This window comes from Rhinoderma darwinii, chromosome 5 (assembly GCF_050947455.1).
Source record: "Rhinoderma darwinii isolate aRhiDar2 chromosome 5, aRhiDar2.hap1, whole genome shotgun sequence".
Taxonomy (NCBI): domain Eukaryota; kingdom Metazoa; phylum Chordata; class Amphibia; order Anura; family Rhinodermatidae; genus Rhinoderma; species Rhinoderma darwinii.
In genome coordinates, this window is record NC_134691.1 from 212,678,628 (window position 1) to 212,701,663 (window position 23,036).

General features: G+C 43.2%; 3 non-coding genes and 1 pseudogene across 3 annotated transcripts; all 4 read right to left on the reverse strand.

The window, feature by feature from the left end:
• Positions 1 to 1,995: 1,995 nt before the first annotated feature.
• LOC142653721 (U2 spliceosomal RNA) lies at positions 1,996 to 2,181 on the reverse strand. Its single transcript, XR_012848638.1, has one exon. It is a non-coding gene; the product is annotated as a U2 spliceosomal RNA (small nuclear RNA).
• An 8,511-nt stretch (positions 2,182 to 10,692) lies between these two features.
• Positions 10,693 to 10,762, reverse strand: LOC142654661 (U2 spliceosomal RNA; annotated as a pseudogene).
• Positions 10,763 to 11,812: 1,050 nt separating this feature from the next.
• LOC142653991 (U2 spliceosomal RNA) lies at positions 11,813 to 11,995 on the reverse strand. The gene has a single exon (XR_012848819.1). It is a non-coding gene; the product is annotated as a U2 spliceosomal RNA (small nuclear RNA).
• Positions 11,996 to 18,266: 6,271 nt separating this feature from the next.
• On the reverse strand, positions 18,267 to 18,451 carry LOC142653847 (U2 spliceosomal RNA). The gene has a single exon (XR_012848702.1). It is a non-coding gene; the product is annotated as a U2 spliceosomal RNA (small nuclear RNA).
• Positions 18,452 to 23,036: the final 4,585 nt, after the last annotated feature.

Here is a 23,036-nt window from a genome sequence, read left to right on the forward strand (position 1 = left end):
CTTGGGTCTTGGAAGAACTTCACGAAGTACTTCCGTTTGCCATTCCAGAAGCCCTCTGCATTTTTTACTTCATGGCTGAAGTGTATTTCTTTGCAATATCGCCCTAGGAAGATCTCAATGTCCCTGGCAGGGACAAACGGGCTATGCATCACCACGACGAGTGGAATGGATTCCTCACCGTAGAGGAACAAGAAATTGAGCCCGTCCAGGCGCTCATCTGTCTGGTCCGCACCAGACAGGGCTGCACAGATGGTGTCGCAGCAGGCCGCGGTACAAAAGGAGATGGTATATCGTCCGCGGCCTTCCTGGTCATTAAGACACAGGATATTCTCCCGTCTGAGGCCGAAGAAGCCAAGCAAGATTTCCCCTACTATGAACTTCAGGTTCTTCCGCTGGCGATGTTTCTCCTCGACCTCAATCCGGATAGATTGTCGCAACTGGGTCTCCCCAGTCACAAATCCGTATGTGAACGGCATCACAGCTTGTCCCAACACAGCTTGTCCCAACAAGGAATCGCCCTTCTAGGCCGTCCGGCGCAAGCCGTCCGCCTAGTGATCCCTTCTCGTTGCCTGAGGACTAGTCCGACTACCCAATAGCTGCAGGGGGGTGAAGTCAAGGCGATAAACCTGTGACGATCCCCCCAGGCCAAGTAGCCGGGTACCCCAGGCACCTTCTGACAAAACCTCCTGTATAAATACACTTGGTCTTAGCCAAAAGGCCGAGAAGCGATAACCCGAATGTGCCACGCGTTGCCCGAGCCTGCCCAATACTGCTGCTCACCCCTTGCAGCGATTCAGCCTACTCCTAGGCAATTCCATGGGGCCCTGCAGGCTCACACACTCACACAAGCACAGCTAGGCACTCGGGAGGTGAATAAAGGCCAGAGAGGAAGCAAGACAGGATTTGCTTCTTTTGCTTGCACCACAATGCAGTGCTGAAAGAGGAGGAATCTACATAAAACCGCCTTCCTGGCAACGCCCAAATGCCCTCCTGCCGTGCAAACACTGGCAGCAGCAGCAGTAAGTGCATGCCAACAGTCACCCCTTCTTCCTTCACATCTTGTATCAGCTGTAATCCAGTCCAGTGCTGCCTGCTGAGCAGCACTGACCAACACTGCCTGGGCCCAGGCTTTTATCTCTGAGGCCCCATTATGATGTCAGAAAGCTGGCTCTGGCTCCTGAGGGCTCCACTATGACACGTGCAAAGTTCCGTCTGAACTTTATATAAGACGGTGCGGCTCAGTCAGTCACTCAGTGTTGCCTGAGAGGGCAACACTGCAACAGGCGGCCCCCAGGCTGTCTTTTTTTTGCACAGCTAGTTGCCTCCAGGAGGCCACAAGAGGGAGACAAGGGACTGCAAAATGGAAAATAGGCATCCACCAACTTTACAGACAACTTCTCCTTGCTCATACAACCTCCATCCTTGCACAGTTTGTTATTCTTCCAGGTAACATAGTAACAAATACAAATTGCTGCTCTCTTTGTAGGCAAGCAAGGGTTTGTTGCAACTGCAATTCTTACTTCTTTGAAATGTAGGGACGACAGTACATTCCATCACATCCATCTAGTGTACACAGGTAGGTCCATTGTGGCGGGCGGGCGGCTGGCTGCTTTAATGGCTGTTTGCTGTTCCCCTACTCCACTCCACTATTTGACTGTGGTGCTGCATCAATCAGTGGCTGGCTTGATGGCTGGTTCAGGTGCAGCTCTTTAACTTACCTAGAAGGGAGGGCGGAGAGAAGACAAGAAAGGTGAATGAGCTGTTCCAATTTGAAATGCCGGAAACACAGAAACACAGACTACACAAAACAAGAGGAGGCAATTTATAAATTAATTGCATTAAATAAACTAGCTCAATATCACACATGACTGTACAAATGCATTGTCCAACAGGTGTTGAAATAATGGGATTAAAGGAGATGTGCAATGTGCAAGACAAAAACAATGGCAAACACAAAAAGCACTTTTGGAATCTGATTTTAGTAAACACATAAGGAAAGGGTGCACCGGTCCTGGAAATACTGCAATACCAGGTCAATGCGTGGAGTGGACAGAGCAAGCTCTATTTCCATCTCCCTGTTCTAAAAATCCATTTAATATATGGTCCCCAGATAGGGGACGTATCAGATATTAAACTGATAAGAACAGATTTTTGAGTTGACTACCCCAACAAAGGAGGTAACCGTTTATTTAAAATTTTTAACAAAAAAGGATTTACAAGTTTTTACATTTTTACAGTAAATCAATAAATACACAGGGTTTACAACAATGGTATAATAATAAATACAAGTTATCAGATAAAATCACATAACTTATAAAAGGGCACTTGGTGGCATCAAGTTATGGAACTCCATTCACTAAAAAAACATTTTCTGCTTAAAACAGGAGAGAGTTTTTTATCTAAAAGAAAATATTTGTGCATCTCGCTTAAACAAATGGCTAAAACATCATCCACAGTTAAAACGTCATGTTTAAATAAAAGAATGTTTCTGGCCGCCCACAGAGCTACTTTGACGCAGTTAGTGATCTTCCATGCCATCATTTTTCGGGTCTGTGTTGGGCATTCCAGACATCCATAAAAAACGCCATCGCTAGTAAATCTCCGTAGTCCTGTAATCTTCTGTGCCAAGGGGAGGATTCTTGACCACACCAATTGTGCGTAGTAGCACTGCCAGAAAAGGTGGTAGACTGTCTCATCATCTCTGCATCCTCCCCTTGGACACGCAGCCGAGTTGGTCAGTCCCCTTCGATGCTGGAATGCCCGGCATGGAAGACACTCGTGGGCACAACTCCAGGCCAGATCTTTCTGAGGATTAAAAAGATAATTAATATTTACCATTCGCCATATTTGTTTACACTTTTGTTCACTAAAATTACTAATTGGGGCAACTAAAACATTTTCTTTTATCTTTTTTAAAATACTTTTACTATTTTGCACGTCTTCAATTCTCTTGCCTTTCAAATTAAAAAGGTTCACAATTTTCTCTAAAATCTTGTACTGGTCAGGGAGGTTAAAAGCATACGGGGAGCTTAAAACCGTGGAGAACCATCCGTTCCTCCTCATAAAATAACCGGTGTTAAAACGGATAAAATATGACCAGTAGTGATCCTTAAAAGCAGCGTTGAGACATGCAGTAAAAAATTTGATTAAAAGAAAGGTCTTTATGTCAGGGAAATGCTTACCACCCATTAGTTTTGGCATCATCACCTTCTCCTGAGTTTTTCCATTTTGGAGTTCCATAAAAAAGTAAAACAAGCTTTATTTTTTTTTTTCATAAAATATCAGGGGGAGGGAAAACCATACTCAAATATAATAAAATCGGTAAAATCACCATTTTGGTAATTAAAACTTTTCCCTCCATAGTCCGCTTTCTCAAATTCCACATACAAATCTTTTTATTAACTTTTTGTGCCACCAAGTCCCAACTGTTAAAACCATTGAAGGAGACCCCTAAAATCTGCACAGTCTCTGACACAGGGACTGGAATGTCCTGTAAAATCATATTGCCAATGTTTAAAATGTTACTTTTATTAAAATTGACTTTAAAACCGGAGGAGCAACAAAACTTATAGATCTGTCTTAAAGTTGTTTGCAGTGATAGGGTGTCCCTACACAGTACCGCAACATCATCCATGTACCCCACTACCTTTGCCTCTAGACCCCCCCCCCCCGCCCGGCAGGGGGACTCCACATATCTCTTTGTTTTTCCTCAAGGTGCACAGTAGAGGCTCAATTGCACAAATAAAAAGTAGTGGGGACAAGGGACACCCCTGCTTCACTCCGGAATTTAAAAGGAAATCCTGTGTTTTAAAACCTTTGACTAAAATCTTGCTAGTGCAGCTGTCATAAAAGGCCTTCAGAGACTGTATAAAACCTTCCGGTATACCCATTTTCTCTAAAACCTTAAAAAGATAAAAGTGTGACACTCTGTCAAAGGCTTTCTCGAAGTCGATTGTTAAAACTGCCATTTTGCCTTTCCTCTCCTTTGTGTCATTAATAACATCTTTTAAAAGGTTTAGGATATCCCATATGCTCCTCCCAGGTATCCCACAGACCTGGTTGGAGTGAATTATTTTGTTTATGACTGCTTTTAATCTATTTGCACATATTTTAGCCATTATCTTATAGTCGCAATTTAGCAGTGTAATTGGTCTCCAGTTTTTAATATCGGTTTTGTCCCCCTTTTTGTACAGCAGGGACACCTCACCTTTCTTCCAGGACCCCGGGAGGGCTTTTGTTCTAAAAACTTGTGTAAAAAGAGAGTGGAGATCCTCCTTTAAAACACCGTAAAATAGAACATGAAACTCTATGGGTATACCATCAGGACCAGGGACTTTACCTGTTTTAAAACTCTTGGTAGTTTCTAAAATTTCTTGTTCTGAAATCTCCTGTAATAAAAAGTTTTGGGAGACAGGATCTAAAACAGCATCAACCTCCTTCAATGAGTCATTCATAAAAGCATTGTCAATGTTTTTAACATTAAAAAGATCCGCATAAAACCCATGTACCTTTTTTAAAATATTTTGGGTATTTGTTTCACCTTCAATATTATCCAACAGGGTATGCTTATCATTGATTTTCTTAAAAAAATACCTGGAGCAGGTCTCGTTCTCCTCAAGATGTTTTACCTTACAGCGAAAGATTATTTCCTTTCCCCTCTGCTCCAGGCACTGGGAGATCTCTTTTTTAATCTCAATGATCTCCTTGTCCACCAGCATACCCTGTTCTCTGAATTTATATTGGGTCTGCAGACGGGTATTTAAATTTGCATAAAATTTGCATTTCTCTTTTGCTTTTCTCATCCCAATCTTAATAAAAAAATCTCTTACTTTAACTTTCATTTTTTCCCACCAGGTGACGATGGGCATATTGGGATGTCTTACCCGTCTGCAGCCTTTGTAAAAGGTAATAAAATCAGCTAAAATTTGCGGATCTTCTAAAAGGGATACGTTTAATTTCCAGGCTTTTTTCGGAGTTCTTCTTTGGTTATCACATTTCACTTTAAAATACAATAACTTATGGTCAGAAAAGACGTTTGGGTTAATATCACATTTAAAAGGCAGTATTTGGTAAGAGCAGAAGATAAAATCAATCCTGGAGCTGCAGGTCACGTTGCTCCAGGTAACGCCGGCCTCTTCAGATAAATCCCTGTTACATTTTTTAAAAACATCGGTGAGTTTAAAATCAGTAACAATATCTTTTAAAATTGACGAGGTCTAGTCGTAGTTCCTGCTTACTGAATTAGAGAACCGGCGTTCCCCCTTTAAAATACAATTAAAATCACCCGCTAAAACAAGTGGTTCTGAATCATTAATAAAAAGGGGTAAAATCTCTAGCATTCTGGCTCTTTCATTTTTCTTAGGGGAACCATAAAAGTTTAAAAACTGCCATTTAATACCGTCTATAAAAGCTTTGACCATTAAAATTCTGCCTGGTAAAATTTCGTAAAAACTGTCAATTAAAACGTTCCCTTTAAATAAAATGGCGACACCTGCGGCTTTAGATTCGTTAGACCCGGACCACACCGAAGGTCCGAGTCTCCAATCTCCTTCATATTTTTTATAGTCCATGCGATGTGGGATGCAGCATTCCTGTAGGAAAAAAACTGACGCGGTAAGAATAGAGTGGTAATCAAACAGGGCAGCTCTTCTTGTCTTAGAATGCACGCTTCTTACGTTTAAGGAAAGACCACATAACTCAGCCATGAGGAAAACGGAGAGAGACAGTCTTTATAATCTTACCCGAGGTGGCCTCAGCAGTCCTCCACATCGCCAGAGACCCGACTAGGACTCTCATAACCTTCGATTCTGGAGTCCACGGAAAAAATGGAGAGGAACTCCCATCACTTAGCTGACCCCCCGCCAAACCTGAGGCACTAATCATGAATGGATCCCATACGGACTCCACGGGCAACATTTGATCTACTGGAGCATTTTTGGCAGCGACCTCCCCTTCGATAGGGGCAGGAATTGCGCTCCCTGACGTCTCTGGGACCTCCGTAACCTCGGAGGCAGCTGTCCGTTTATCCCCCAACTGGCTAGAAGGGGGTGGACCTTTAGTTGTCACTTTCGGGGGCACGTCCAGTGGTTTCCCTGCCTTCGCCAATGCAGGTACTTCCATCGGCACCCCCGCTGCCACCTCCGAGAACGCCCTACGTCGTTTGTGTTTCGCTGCCGCTCCGCCCGGGTCCTCTGCCTCAGGTACAGGCTGACCCAGCATCTCTTGCGGACCAGTAGGATCAGCTTCATCCGAACTACCCGTCTCCCCAGTTTCCTGGGGGGGATTTTTCGTCCGCTGATCACTGGATCGACGCCTGTTCCGTCTCTGCTCTTTTGGGTCACCTGTTTGGGGGGGTCTGCTAGAGGTATCCATCTCATCCTGGCCTTCTCCTTGGGGTTCCTCTCCTTCTGGGGGTACGATCGGCCGGACCTCGGGTTGTTCCGATCTGTGGGGACAAAATGCAAAAAGGTGACCAACTCGGCTGCAATATCGACACCTTTTCCCCAGAGGGCAAGTTTTGGCCTCGTGCTCAGAGCTGCCACAGTTCCTACAGGTGCTCTCGCAGGACTCATTGGTGTGACCGTACTTTTGGCATTTCCTACAGAATGGAGGCATCCCTGAAAAATAAAAATCTCCTGCCATATCTCCTAATTTAAAACGTGCTGGCGGCAGCATTATCCCTCCTGTAAAATTGGCATCTCTGTAGCATGTCACTAGAAATCTCCACTAGAGGTCCAGACCCCAACCTCATTCATCACTTTGCCAATACACTTTACCGTTTTAAAATAGGGGGATAAAAAGGACATCACATCTTTTACGTCAGCAAATGGGCAGTACATTTTAACAACGTTGCCCGAGCCTGCCCAACACTGCTGTTCACCCCTTGCAGCGATTCAGCCTACTCCTAGGCAATTCCATGGGGCCCTGCAGGCTCACACACTCACACAAGCACAGCTACGCGGGAGGTGAATAAAGGCAGGAGAGGAAGCAAGACAGGATTTGCTTCTTTTGCTTGCACCACAATGCAGTGCTGAAAGAGGAGGAATCTACATAAAAACGCCTTCCTGGCAACGCCCAAATGCCCTCCTGCCGTGCAAACACTGGCAGCAGCAGTAAATGCATGCCCACAGCCACCCCTTCTTCCTTCACACCTTCCTCCCAACTTTCCCTCCCATCTAATTTATCATCAAATTTAACCCCCAAGATCTTAATAGGACCAGTCACTTTATTAACTCCCACATCATCTGACATCTCCCTGCTACCAAAACATTTACATTCACTCTTCAACCAATTGACCTTAAAGGCAGATGCTCCACAAAAAATAGACACTAACAACTTAACTCTCTTCACCGAACATTCAGAATCACACACCACACAAACATCATCCATATAACCACTCACCTTTACTTGTCTTCCATCACTACCGGGCAAAAAAACTCCCCTTACTACTTTGTCACGCCTAATAAGACAAAGCAACGGCTCTATTGCGCAAATAAAGACAACAGGTGACAGTGGACATCCCTGTCTAACACCAGAACAAACATTCACTCTCCTTCCTAATCTTCCATTTACAAGCACACTACTATATATTCCCTGATACAAACTTCTCACTCTTCCAACAAAATCACTCGGAAACCCCATACGTAACAATACTCTGAACAAAAAATTATGTGCCAACCTATCGTACGCCTTCTCAAAATCTAGAGACAGCACAAACACATCCTTCTTTCTACTCTTACAATCCCACAGACAATCTCTCAACAAACACAGACACTCTTGGATACGACGCCCAGGCACAGCACAGAACTGATCATCCCCCACTACACTCTCAACAACACTCTTCATCCTATTTGCAATCATTTTTGCATATATTTTATAGTCACAATTAAGTAGACTTATTGGACGCCAATTTTTCAAGTTTCTTATATCCCCTTTCTTTGGGATCAAGACCACCACACCACTCTTCATACCCTTTGCAATTTCCATATGCTCCCACATATATTCACACACTCTCACAACATCCTTCCCTATGACCTTCCACATCACACGATAAAATTCTATTGGCAAACCATCCTCTCCAGGCGTCTTATTTGCTGCCATTCTCTCCACCACTTCCCATACTTCCTCACTAGACACCTTACGCATAATCATCTCTTTCTCACTCTCCCCAAGCTTATTTTCTAACACACTCAAAACTTCACTCTCCAAATTCTCATCCCTCCCTTTCACCGCATACAAATCTTCATAAAACTACAATCTCCTCACTCACCTCATCACCGCACACTTCACTTCCATCTTCTTTCAAAACAACCTCAATTGCTGGTTTCTTTGAAAAAACTTTCTTAAAGAAGAAACGCGAACACTTCTCATCCTTTTCCATTTTATCCAACTTTGCTCTGAAAATAATGTTCCTCCCCTTTTCAGACAAAAATTTTTTAATTTCCCTTCTCACACCCACAATTTCATCCTCAACATCCATTCCTTCCTCTCTCAATCTATACAGAAACCTCAATCTTGAATTCAGTCTGACATAATTTCTCCTTCTAATTGTACCTGCTTTATATCCAACACTCCCACCACAAAAGTATATCTCCAAATTCACTTTGTTTTTCACTCCACACTGCATACAACCGTTCATACTGCTCCCTCACATCCACACTATCTAAATGACTTATGTTGAGCTTCCACAATCCTCTCCCATACGTACCACTCATCCCTACATCAACCCCACAGAACAATGCATCATGGTTCGAATACATTACAGGCTTCTGTCTTTAACTTACTGACTTCACATTTTCAGACAGTAAACAATAATCTAATTTGGAGTGGATACCCCCTCTATCAGAATGATATGTTTTTAATTCTGGGTCAATTTTACACAGATTCTGAATATCCCCCAACCTAAAATCACAAATTAAATCAGACAAAATTTTCCCAGACACATCAAAAGAACGTTTAGACAGATCACAATTCATATCCCCAATAATGATAACAGGCATTCTACCCTGGACATAAAATTTCATTTTTTCAAATAATGCTGCCCTTTCATTTTTATTTGCGGACGCGTAAACATTAATTTAAATTTCACATTATTATATTTTAATATTGCGGATACACACCTCCCCTCCTCTACTACAATGTAACTATCTAGAGTAATTTCTTTAGATTTTATCAAAATTCCCACCCCATCATTTTTATTACTCACACTTCCAGACCACACCGCACTCCCACATTGCCATTCGTCAGGACTTATCGCACATTCAATGCCACACTCCTGCAAACAAAAAATAGACGCATTTTCCTGCCTAAGAAAACTTAAAATTGCAGTTCTCCTAGCCTTGTTCTTAAAGACCCTCACATTCTGTGAACAAATAATAAAACCCATTGCACCAAAAAGTCAGCAGTTCCCAGTTATTGCCTTACCATACCCAGGCTCTGACTTCCTCACTTCCTGCAAGACTCTGAGGAAAAATAAACTTTACAGGCATATTAAACACCAAAATTTAAACATAACAAAAAGCTTATACAGTTGCATAACTTTTAGCCACTTTAATCAGAATCTGGGTCCTGTGCCTGTAACGCATCAAACGGGTTTGTGTCTGCTTCAGAGACCGCCTCCGAACTCGTCTCACCACCATTTTTTTTGGCGGATCTTCTTCTTCTTTTGGTCTCCACTTGTACAAACTCATCACTGTCTTCGTTCTCATTTTTTTGTTTCCCACCACCCTACCTGTGACACAAACTAGTCTCATTGCTTGATGAGAACATCTCAATGTTCGCCGGATCCGAGGGGTGAACTGGACTCACAACTCCGTCAATTACCTCCTCCAGTTGGCGGATAACGTCCTCCATTTGTGTTTCCTCCACAAGACTGGGCACTGCAGGTTCTACTGCTGCTGCAACATCCTCGGCTGCATTTTCCTCTCTGGCCACTTCTCTCTGGACTCTCTCCATTTCTCTTTCCACTTCAGCCTCACTCTGTCTGGAGGCCGCCTCCCTTCCAATTTGCATACTTCTGCTCCACGCCTCCTCCCTCCTTTGTATGACAGCTGGGCAATCTCTGTACAGGTGGGTGTCGGCTCCACACAAATCACACAAATCTGCCTTGGGTGCAACTTCCAGCATGGTGTCCAACTTTCTTGCAGTTTCTGCACACCTGGCCCTTCTCACAACTATCTTTTGTGTGGCCAAACTGAAAACAATTGCGGCAAAAGGTTGGCTGTCCAGCATAGGTGATATAGCCCCTGAACCCTGCAACATAGAAATTTGCAGGAGGGTGCTTGAAGCCTCCCACACAAGTAGAGTCCATTCTGAAGCGAACAAAAAATCTGTGCTTGCAATTATAAATGCCCAACACATTAGTGAGTTTGTCCCCACCACGCACATTTTCACAATACTGCTTTAGAAAGTTGTGTGCTCATATAGCGTGAAAGAGAGTGCGTGCAAGTGTGCCTTCACTCAGTGGGATCCCACCCCCAGTGAGTTAGGACACCCCAGGGTCACCAGCCCTGGGGCACATAGCAACTCGGGCTTTCAAACTACCCGACCAAATGACCTCGATCCGGCGGTCGCCTGGTCACCTACAAATGGTACCTTTAAACCAAATGCGTACACCAGAGCGATGACCGTTGTGGTTCCCTGCCCTCACCTCGGCGTTCTGTCATCCCCCTACGATGGCCCATCAACCACCGGCAGGGATGATTACTAACCTCAGCTTGAGCAGGTACTACACTTGATCTTAGCCAAAAGGCCGAGAAGCGATAACCCCAAAGTCGACCACCAGCTTCCTTCCAAAAAATTCAACGGTGTTCTTACCAGAATCACTTGGGTCTACCTTAATTCGAATGGTTCTCTCCACCGGTGTTGTCCTTGCTGCATCCATGCTGACTATACCTGCCGATCCACGATCACAGAACGATCACCACTCTGGTTCCTCCCAAGGGAAAACCCGCACCCCCTGACCAAGACCAGAGCAATAAACTCTGATCTTAGCCAAAAGGCCGAGAAGCGATAACCCCAACGTGCCGCGCGTTGACCGAGCCTGCCCAATACTGATGTTCACCCCTTGCAGCGATTCAGCCTACTCCTAGGCAATTCCATGGGGCCCTGCAGGCTCACACACTCACAGCTAGTTGCCTCCAGGAGGCCACAAGAGGGAGACAAGGGACTGCAAAATGGAAAATAGGCATCCACCAACTTTACAGACAACTTCTCCTTGCTCCTACAACCTCCATCCTTGCACAGTTTGTTATTCTTCCAGGTAACATAGTAACAAATCCAAATTGCTGCTCTCTTTGTAGGCAAGCAAGGGTTTGTTGCAACTGCAATTCTTACTTCTTCTTGGAAATGTAGGGACGACAGTACATTCCATCACATCTATCTAGTGTACACAGGTAGGTACATTGTGGCGGGCGGGCGAGCGGGCGGGCGGCTGCTTTAATGGCTGTTTGCTGTTCCCCTACTCCACTCCACTATTTGACTGTGGTGCTGCATCAATCAGTGGCTGGCTTGATGGCTGGCTCAGGTGCAGCTCTTTAACTTACCTAGGAGGGAGGGCGGAGAGAAGACAAGGAAGGTGAATGAGCTGTTCCAATTTGAAATGCCAGAAACACAGACGACACAAAACAAGAGGTGGCAATCTATAAATTAATTGCATTTAATAAATTAGCTGATTATCACACATGACTGTAAAAATGCATTGTCCAACAGGTGTTGAAATAATGGGATTAAAGGAGATGTGCAATGTGCAAGACAAAAACAATGGCAAACACAAAAAACACTTTTGGAATCTGATTTTAGTAAACACATAAGGAAAGGGTGCACCGGTCCTGGAAATACTGCAATACCAGGTCAATGCGTGGAGTGGACAGAGCAAGCTCTATTTCCATCTCCCTGTTCTAAAAATCCATTTAATATATGGTCCCCAGATAGGGGACGTATCAGATATTAAACTGATAAGAACAGATTTTTTTTAATTTTTTTTTAATTAAACCATTCAGGTTATTTTAATAAAACCGAGAATTGTAGTTTGAAACAAACTACCTCTGTATTTATCAAAAATCATCATTCTGGTTCATTGTTTATTTTCCAACAAAATACAGAGAATCAAAAGAATATTCCCTCAAACTAAGTGCCTCCATTTCATCATTCGCCATATACCTTCCGCATCCATACCTCTTTCTAGATCCCACTTATAATAAAAATACAAGTTAGCCAACACCATCCTAACCACATCATCCATCTCAAAAACCTCTCTTCTATATACATTCAAATTCCTCGTATCCCATAACACTTCTTTCACGCACGTCAAAAAGATCCACAACACTCTGTCCTTTTCGCTACCCAGACTACACAAACCAAATAAAACAATTTCATACGTCAATTTCTTCAATCCAGTCAATTCTTCACACAAGCCACTCAACTTTTTCCAAACATCTTTTGCATGCTTACATGACCAAAACACATGACCCACATCCTCGTCATCACCACAACCTTCTCTCGGACACCTCTTAGACGCAACCAAACCTCTCCTTTTTTGAACACACCTCACAGGCAAAACACTCCATGTACCGACATCCATAACAAATCCTTCTGCTTATTCGACACATCATACGTAACAATCTTCTTCCACACAGTTTTAGACTCATTCGAATTCAAACCATTTACAGAACACATCACATTATTCATACACATTTTCTTCACAACATTCTTATCACTCAAAAACCTCTCCATTCTCACATCTTCTAGCTGGAACTTATTTATAAATTTCTCAACTCCCAAATACCACCCCGTGCACTGGAAAGCAATAGGTTTACATAGATTCCTTTCCTTCCACCTTAACCGCCGAATCACCGTTCCAGCTAAATATTCCATCATTCCAGAGGTCTTGGATTCCTTTAATAAAAGTTCAACAAAAAAACGTACACAGTTTAAACCGATAAATATTTCCAAATTTGGAAAATCCAAGCCTCCGTTGCGCCTGCTTTTCATTAAGATATCCCTTCTTGCTTTTTCTATCCCGCTCCCCCATAAAAAAAGGAACAAAATTCTATTTACTCTTTTCAGAGTTAAGGCATTAGGAAGAAAAACCAAAGAAATATATAAGATCATTGGTAAAATAATACTCTTAACGACTAATACTTTCCCCGAAAAAGAAAGGTCCCTCATTCTCCACATTTCCAACTTACGCGCAATCCTACCACCCACTTCCTCCCAACTTTCTCTCCCTTTCAAATCATCGTCAAACACTATCCCTAAAATTTTCACCCCATTTACCTGTTCCATGTCAGAATCACTCACCCTTTTGTTACTAAAGAAAATTTTAAATTTACTCTTACCCCAATTAATTTTAAAAGCAGACGCAATACAGAACAGATTCACAATCAACTTCACTCTAGACATATCGTACACAGAATCACACAAAACACAAATATCATCCATATATCCCAAAGCCTTCACACCTTTCCCATCACTCCCAGGCACCAACAAACCTTTCACTACTTTATCATTCCTAATCATTTGTAACAACGGTTCAATCGCACAAATAAATAAAATGGGAGACAACGGACAACCCTGACGCACACCTGACATAATTTCAAATGGTTCTGAAAAAAACCCATTCACCTGCACACAACTCTTTGCATTCGCATATAAATTTTCCAGCAAACTCACAAAACGAAACGGAAAACCCATTCTTACTAACACTTTAAACAAAAACACATGCGCCACACGATCAAAAGCTTTTTTCAAAATCTAACGCACATACAATCACCTCCTTATTCCGATACTTACAATCTTCAAGCATATCCCGCACCAACGCCACGTTATCATGCAATTTTCTTTTCGGTACCGCACACACCTGATCTTCATCTATCACACATCCAATCACTACTTTCATACGGTTGGCAATCAATTTAGAAAAAAATTTATAATCCGTATTTAATAGAGTTATTGGTCGCCAATTTTCCAAACGCCTTTTATCTCCTTTTTTGTACAACAAAACAACCATACCTTTCTTCATCACATCACACATGTTTGTCCCAGAAAACAACACTCTCATAACGTCAATCACATCATTCCCAATCACATCCCAATACTTCTTATAAAATTCTACTGGTATCCCATCACACCCTGGAGACTTATTGTTGGCCATACTTCCAATTACATCCTTAACTTCATCATCCATAATCTCACCAAGCAAAAAGGAATACTCACTCTCAGGAACAAAATTACACACAACATCCAAAAACTCCTCATCCTCCCCCAAATCACACATTTTCACATTATACAGTTCATTATAGAAGTCAAACACTACATCCATCACATCCTTACCAGACACCTCTTTATCATCCTTATCCAATAACACATTCATTCCACTTTTCCCACCACACATTTTTTTAAAGAAAAACCTAGTGCACTTCTCGTGCTGCTCCCTAACCTCCACCTTAGATCTAAAAATTATTTCATTCACCCGAAACCAATCACTTATATCTTTTTTTGTTTTTTCCAAGTCATGTTGCACATCCATCCCCATAGCTTTACACTCACGCAGGAAGGACATCCTCCTATTGAGAAGAGAGTACTGCAACCTTTTCCTTTTTGCTCTCCTATATCCCAACTGCCTAAAGAACCCACCAATTTTCTTCTTCACCCACACCCACCATTCACACACATTACGGAAAGCACGTTTTTTCTTTACCCAAAACCCATATTTTTTTACAAACATACTTTTAACTCTCTCTTCAGCCAAAAAACTAACATTCATCCTCCATACCCCTTTACCATAAAATAAATTACTTATCTCAAACACCCCCATCAAACACTCGTGATCCGAAAAGCAAACCCTTTCTTGTGTGTATTCCACACATTTCATTGCAGTCGCAGAAAAGAAAAAGAAGTCCAGACGTGAATCAGTCCTCCCATCGTCTGCATGGTATGTAAATGGTCCAGGTTTCTGGGATACAGCGTCCTGCAAAGAAAAATCTAACAGTAATTGTTTCCAAAAATTCCCAGTTATGTCAACCTTGGATTCAGTGGATCCAGCACGAGCCTGCTTTTCAAAAATACAATTGATATCACCAACAAGGATGACCGGGACTTTGCCATGCAAAAAAAACTTTAACTTTTCAAAAAGCGCCAATCTCTCATTTTTGTCAGCATTTGCATATATGTTGATTAGTTTGAAAGTCCAACCCCTATAGGACAACAATAGACAAACACATCTTCCTTCTTGGATCATTTCTGTTTGCTTAATAACAAACTCTTTGCTGTGAAACAATATGCCCACTCCATCATTCCTGTTTTGGGTGGAAAAAGACCAGACCGCTTCACCATGACTCCATTCACTTTTTTTAGGCATTTTTGATAAGCCGCATTCCTGTACACAGATGATATCACTGCCTTTACAAGACAGGTAATCTAATACAGTAGCCCGCTTATGGCTAGATGTGAAAACCCTCACGTTCTGAGAAAGGATTTTAATTCTCAAAGGCATTTAGTAAGGTCATGTTTAGACAAATGGAAAAAAGGACATGACACACATCAAGTTCCAGCAAAATGCATTGCTTTCTCCAAATTTGCCACATTTTCTTCATTCAGAAACCCTTCCCCAGGGGAACTGGGTGCTTCTGAGCCTGCCCCAACAGACTTAGGGCTAGTGCTTGAGTCAGTGTCCAGTACGGAAAAAGGGTTAGAGTGCGCCACATCCTCTAAAGAGCCTCTCTTCAGCCTTTTCACAGCCTTACCAGATTTGCCCCTTTTGGAAACAACTTTATAAAATATTGCAGCATTAGTAGCGCTAGGCATCCTGGCTTCCCTCTCATCCTCCTCTGATACCGACCATTCCACCTTAGCTGACTCATCCATTTTGGATTCTGGACTTGAAAACTCCTGAATTTGCATACTTGCACCATGCTCTGGAGATGCACACCCAGTAGGTGGCGCTGCTGCTCCACTTTCCACTGATTCAACAACAGGTGTACAGGCATCAGCCTGTTCCACAGGAGGGACCACACCCAAAACCATACTGCCAGTATCAGCAACTACCTTTGCACAGGACTCTGCTTTCTCAGGCTTCTGAAGGGCAGATACTGCAACACTGCTGGTAGGCTCTTTATTTTTAGCCGATGTAGAGGCCACAGAACCAGTAGGACCTACTTGCCAACCAGGTCCTCTCTCCAGACCATGAAACAGGCTTACTTTTGGGCATTTCCTACATGTGTGTCCAGGCAATCCACAAATGTCACACATAGGTGGAGAAGGGCAAGCATTTGCTTCATGCCCAGACTTTTTGCAATTACGGCAAACTTTGCCTTTACACTCCTCTTTAGTGTGGCCATACATGAAACATGACCTACAGAAACACGGCATGTCCTGATAGTACAAATAGCCTTTGTTTCCACCAATTGAGAAATTGGCTGGGGTATTCATTACCCCTCCAATGCAGCTGGAGTCTGGCTTCAAACGCACCCAATATTTTATGTCACCATTAAACACCCCCCAATGATTTTTTTGCTCCACACCTCCTCTGATATGGGTACAATAGTGAGCCAAAAATGCCTTGACCAGCCTTCTGTCCAAAAAAGGGTTGTACATATGTATAGTTACACATTTTTCAACTGCAGAAAAGAGAGGTTGAACTTCAACATATCTCAAGGCCTCATGCAAATGTTTCTCTTTCAAAAACAAACGTATTCAGACAGTAAGCAGCTTCAAAAAAAGATACGTCATATGTACCAATGTTAGAAAAGGATTGTATACAGAATACCTGATCCAAATCAATGCAAGCCAAGTCCAAGAGAATTGTCTCGATAACGTGTGCAATTCCATAATCGTCCTTCTGTCCATTTACAACGAACCGGATAGTATTCCTTACAGCAGCCATGTTTCCTAAATGCCCAGCGGCACGATGATCGCCCTCAGAACGCCGGAGTCTCCTCCACGAAAACCAGCCCCCCGGCCCAGACCAAGGCAATAAACCCTGATCTGAGCCAAAAGGCCGAGAAGCGATAACCCGAACGGGCCTTGCCTTGCCCGAGCCTGTCCAATACTGCTGTTCACCCCTTGCAGCGATTCAGCCTACTCCTAGGCAATTCCACGGGGCCCTGCAGGCTCACACACACTCACAGCTACTAAGCGGGAGGTGAATAAAGGCCGGAGAGGAAGCAAGACAGGATTTGCTTCTTTTGCTTGCACCACAATGCAGTGCTGAAAGAGGAGGAATCTACATAAAAACGCCTTCCTGGCAACGCCCAAATGCCCTCCTGCCGTGCAAATACTGGCAGCAGCAGCAGCAGCAGCAGTAAGTGCATGCCCACAGCCACCCCTTGTTCCTTCACACCTTGTATCAGCTTTAATCCAGTCGGGTGCTGCCTGCTGAGCAGCACTGACCAACACTGCCTGGGCCCAGGCTTTTATCTCTGAGGCCCCATTATGATGTCATAAAGCTGGCTCTGGCTCCTGAGGGCTCCACTATGACACGTGCAAAGTTCCGTCTGAACTTTATATAAGACGGTGCGGCTCAGTCAGTCACTCAGTGTTGCCTGAGAGGGCAACACTGCAACAGCCGGCCCCAGGCTGTCTTTTTTTTGCACAGCTAGTTGCCTCCAGGAGGCCACAAGAGGGAGACAAGGGACTGCAAATTGGAAAATAGGCATCCACCAACTTTACAGACAACTTCTCCTTGCTCCTACAACCTCCATCCTTGCACAGTTTGTTATTCTTCTAGGTAACATAGTAACAAATCCAAATTGCTGCTCTCTTTGTAGGCAAGCAAGGGTTTGTTGCAACTGCAATTCTTACTTCTTCTTGAAATGTAGGGACGACAGTACTTTCCATCACATCCATCTAGTGTACACAGGTAGGTCCATTGTGGCGGGCGGGCGGGCGGGCGGCTTTAATGGCTGTTTGCTGTTCCTCTACTCCACTCCGCTATTTGACTGTGGTGCTGCATCAATCAGTGGCTGGCTCAGGTGCAGCTCTTTAACCTACCTAGGAGGGAGGGCGGAGAGAAGACAAGGAAGGTGAATGAGCTGTTCCAATGTGAAATGCCAGAAACACAGAAACACAGACGACACAAAACAAGAGGTGGCAATGTATTCATTAATTGCATTTAATAAATTAGCTCATTATCACACATGACTGTACAAATGCATTGTCCAACAGGTGTTGAAATAATGGGATTAAAAGGGGAGATCCCATCAGAAAGAGAAAAACAATAGCAAACACAAATAGCACTTTTGAAATCTGATTTTAGTAAACACATAAGGGAAGGGTGCACCGGTCCTGGAAATACTGCAATACCAGGTCAATGCGTGGAGTGGACAGAGCAAGCTCTATTTCCATCTCCCTGTTCTAAAAATCCATTTAATATATGGTCCCCAGATAGGGGACGTATCAGATATTAAACTGATAAGAACAGATAAGGTTTCAACAAAATTTTATTGACAAATATTCACATACATAGAATGCAATTTTTACAGAATAAAATTCAGTAATAAAATGCTGTTAAATAAAATTCCGTAATAATAAATTTGTTTATACATTCAATTGTCCAATAAGATTAGTAATAAAACGTTTTTAATACATTTCATTAAAAAACCTTTTTATAGCATAAAATTCGGTACTAAAAATGTTTATTTTTAATACATTTCATTAAAACGATAAAGGCAATATATTTTCAACGAGAAGAAGGTTTCTTTAAGAGTATGACAATGGCAGGATAAAACATCATAAAACAAGCAATAAAATCACAATTATAAATACATGGATAATTTACATAATAATTGTGTTCCATAGAGACAGACACCACATGGATGCCGCCTCTTTTGCTCCGAGATGTTTTTTGTCTCTTAGATAGTATACATATAATTCACTCAACGCGATTTTAACACAATCTTTAATATCAATAAAATCACGTTTAAAAAGAAGAATGTTCCTAACCTTCCAGATGGCATTTTTAAAACAATTAATAATCATCCAGCAGATCATCTGCTGTCTGAATGATGGGCAGGTAAAAAGGCCATAAAAAACGTACTCGTATTTAAAATCGTTAAGACCACAGATCCATTTTAGTAAAAGGCCAGCCTTCCTCCAAATCTCCTGTGCATAGTGGCAGTTCCAGAATAAGTGCATTACCGTCTCATCATTTCTGCACATATCTCTCGGGCACTTGGCTCTCGCCACCAGTCCTCGCCTGTGTTGGAACTCACGTGTAGGGAGGCACTGGTGCACGATCGCCCAGGCAAGGTCCTTATGCACATTTGCAAGGTATTTCCCAAAAACATTCCGCCACACTTGCTTGGACCTTGCCTGTGAGAGATTGGAAACTGCCACCATTTCTTCTCTGTGTCTACACGCCACTGACACCTTCCTCTGGTCCCCCAATATATCAGGCTCCAACTCATGGAGGCTCAGGAGCCTGACAGTCTTCTCCAGCACCACGTAGTGTTCTGGGGGACACAGGAGCACAGGAGAATTTAGGGAGATACGAGACCAACGCTTAAAAACCATGCCCGCTGCATATTTTAAAAAGCAGCTAAAAATGCCATCGGATTTATACATTTTAAAACAGAAGCAGAAATATTTGATATAAAAAAATGTAAAAAGGTTAGGAACATCTCTCCCGCCATTGTCCTTACATTTATACATAAAATCACGTTTTAATTTTTCCATCTTGGAGCCCCACAGAAACATAAAACAAATGCGTGTTAGCTTTTTAATATATAAAATGGACGGAGGGAAAACCATGGCAACATAAAGCATTATTGGGATTAAAACCATTTTTATAATTAAAATTTTCCCCTCCATCGTGAGGCTCCTAAGATTCCACATTAAAACCTTCTTCTCTATTTTTGCTATCACCGAGTCCCAGTTAGAGGTCCCATTGTTCGCCTGATTAAAACCAATGCCTAAAATTTTAATCTGGTCCTTCTGCATTCTGACTCCTGGGGTCAGGGAGGAATCCCAGCCTCCTATATTAAAACAATCACATTTATCAATGTTTAGTTTAAAACCAGAAGCCTCGCAGAAAAAGGTGGTGTTCCTCAGCGCCCTCCTCATGGATGTTGAATCAGGGCATAAAATTGTTACGTCATCCATGTAGCCCAATACCTTTATTTGGTTACCCCTCCCACCAGGTATCGGGGCGCCTCTGACTACTTTGTCACTTCTGAGCATAGCTAACAGGGGCTCCATTGCGCATATAAATAGTAGGGGAGACAATGGGCACCCTTGCTTGACTCCAGATAAAAGAGGAACACCTTTAGTTAAAAATCCATTTACAGAAATTTCACTAAAACAGGACCGATATAAAAGCATAACACGACTTATCATAAAATCAGGCACCGCCATCTTTTTAAGAACCATAAAAAGGAACTCATGGGACACTCTATCAAAGGCCTTTTCAAAGTCTAGTGATAAAATGGCAAGATTTTGGCCTCGATCTTTAAAATACCAAATAACATCTCTTAAAATATTAAGGGACTCAGTGATAGATCTACCAGGTACCCCACAGACCTGGTTTGGGTGGATTAGCTTACTGATAAAAGGTTTAAAACGGACCGCTATCAATTTGGCTAAAATCTTGTAGTCTACATTTAAAAGTGTAATGGGACGCCAATTTTTCAGTTGGTCCTTTTCACCTTTTTTAAAAATTAAAGACACGATCCCCCTTCTCCAGGAAGGGGGCAGCTCTTCAGTGATAAAAACCTCTTTGTACAGTAAAATCATATCCTCTTTTAAAACATCCCAAAAAGTTAGATAAAATTCAATAGGCAACCCATCCTCCCCAGGGGCCTTTCCCGCTGAAAAACTTTTAAAAACAGATAAAAGTTCCTCTAAATTAAGATCTCGGGATAAAACCTCCTGGTCTAAAATATCTAACTTAAAATCAAGGGAGTTAAGAGCATGATTTAAAAAGGATTTATCTATAGCTTTTTTACTAAAAAGGAGTTGGTAAAAGTTAAAAGCTGCATTCAACATTCCTCCCATAGAAGTCTCCCCTTCTAGGTTTAAAATAGCATCTCGCCTACCATTTACCTTTTTAAAAAAGAATCGGGAGCACTTCTCATCTTCTTCAAGGTGTTTTACATGGGAGTTAAAAATGATTTGTTTGCCTTTATCATCTAAACATTTTTTTATTTCAGCTTTTAAATTTAAAATATCCGAATCCACCTCAAACCCAACATCCTTTAGTTTAAAAAGCACATGCAAACGCTTATTAAGAACATAAAACCACTGTTTCTTTTCTCTAGCTTTCTTCCTACCTGCTCGGATAAAAAATAATTTAATTTTGGGTTTAATGCCCTCCCACCAGTGCAGCATGGTCTCGTGGGGCTTTTTCTGTGATTGCCAGCACTGGTAGGTCCGCACAAACTCACTTTTGTTTTCAGGGTCCTCTAGGAGCGTGGTGTTTAACCTCCAGAGGCCCTTACTCACTTTTTGCTCTCCCTCCAGCTCCAGGGACACACTAAGGAGCTTATGGTCTGAAAATATATTTGTTAAAATCATACATTTTTGAGGGATAAAATCATGGGAAGCAAAAATAAAATCGATTCTGGAGCTCACTCTTCCATTAGACCATGTGGCACCTGCGTCTCCTGGCAAGAGTTCCCTCCACCAATCGCGCAATTTAAAATCTTCAATAAAATTTTTGAGCAGGTAGGTAGTGCGGTCTTTTCTATTTGCATCCCCACCCTGCCGGCCTTCTCCTTCTCTTGTGCAGTTAAAATCACCTCCTACCAGCAGGGGGGTAGACCCAACACAAAACAGTGGTAAAATATTAAAAAGCTCTGCCCGCTCCTGTTTATCAGGAGGGGCATAGACATTTAAAATACGTATTAAAAGTCCATTAATGTGCAGGTGGGTTAAAATAGCTCTGCCAGGCATAATCTCAGTGACGGTTTGTATCGAAATAGAATGGCCACGGCAGAGCAATCCCACACCTGAAGAACGACAGTCATTAGCACCCGACCACACCGAAGGGCCCAGCTTCCAGTCTTTTTTCAAGTCCATATAGTCCATGCTGTTAGGGATTCCACACTCCTGCAGTAGGCAAAAATCAAAGTCCATAGTCTGTAGAAAAGAGAATAAAGCAGCCCTGCGAACAGGGCTCTTTAGGGACCTCACATTTAGCGAGGCAACTTTCAGGGGAATACAAGGCATAGTTATTGTTAGGCGTCAGTGTCCACCTCCGAGGAATCCGACTCCGATATAAATTGGGAGCCAGACTCCCCTGTATCAGGGGATGCAAACTCCAGGATTTTCCCAGGGTCAGAGCCAGATATATGAATCGACCCGACTCTTCCCCTGAACTCACTCTCATCCGAGCTGCGGCATATTGTCTTCCTCTTTATGGTGGGCACATCTTCTTCTCTTAGCCTTTTCCCCGTACTCGTCAGGTCCATCCTTGATTCCTCCTCCCCGTCACTGGATGTCACCTCCGACTCCTGGCTGTTGTCATCACCATCGCGAACTCCGGCCGCTGCTACCTCCGGTACGGCTGCAGGTATCTCCGGGTCACTCATCTGCTCAGGGCGCTCAGGAGCCTGTGAGGTCCCCTCCTTCTTTCTCGTCATCTTGCCTACTGCACCTGAAGCCGTCAATGCCCGACCCCCTGTTGGCGTAATAAGAGGGTGAGACTCGGGCTTCTCAGTCGGTCGGAGGCAGCTGGTGGCAGGGAGGTCCAGCGTGGAGCCCCTCCTTCTAGATCCCTTAATTGGATCATCACCAGCCACCACCTCTGCCCAGTCCTCCTTTGACGGCACCGAGGACCGGCGAGATTTCCTACCAACCGACTCAGGTATGGAGCTCGGGGCCTTCATCGCAGAACCAGAACAGCCCTGCTCCGGCCCTTTGGAATCCACAGGACCACCCTCCACTCGTGACTTGGAGGGTCTTGGTCCTGGCCCTTCGGCGGGTGCCGTTTCCGGGGCATTACCAGCAGAGTCCGCACCTGTTGTGGACTGCTGCCCTGGCCCTGGACGGGATGAACCAGGCCTAGGCCCACCCCTCAATGACTGCGTTCTTTTAGGACAGTC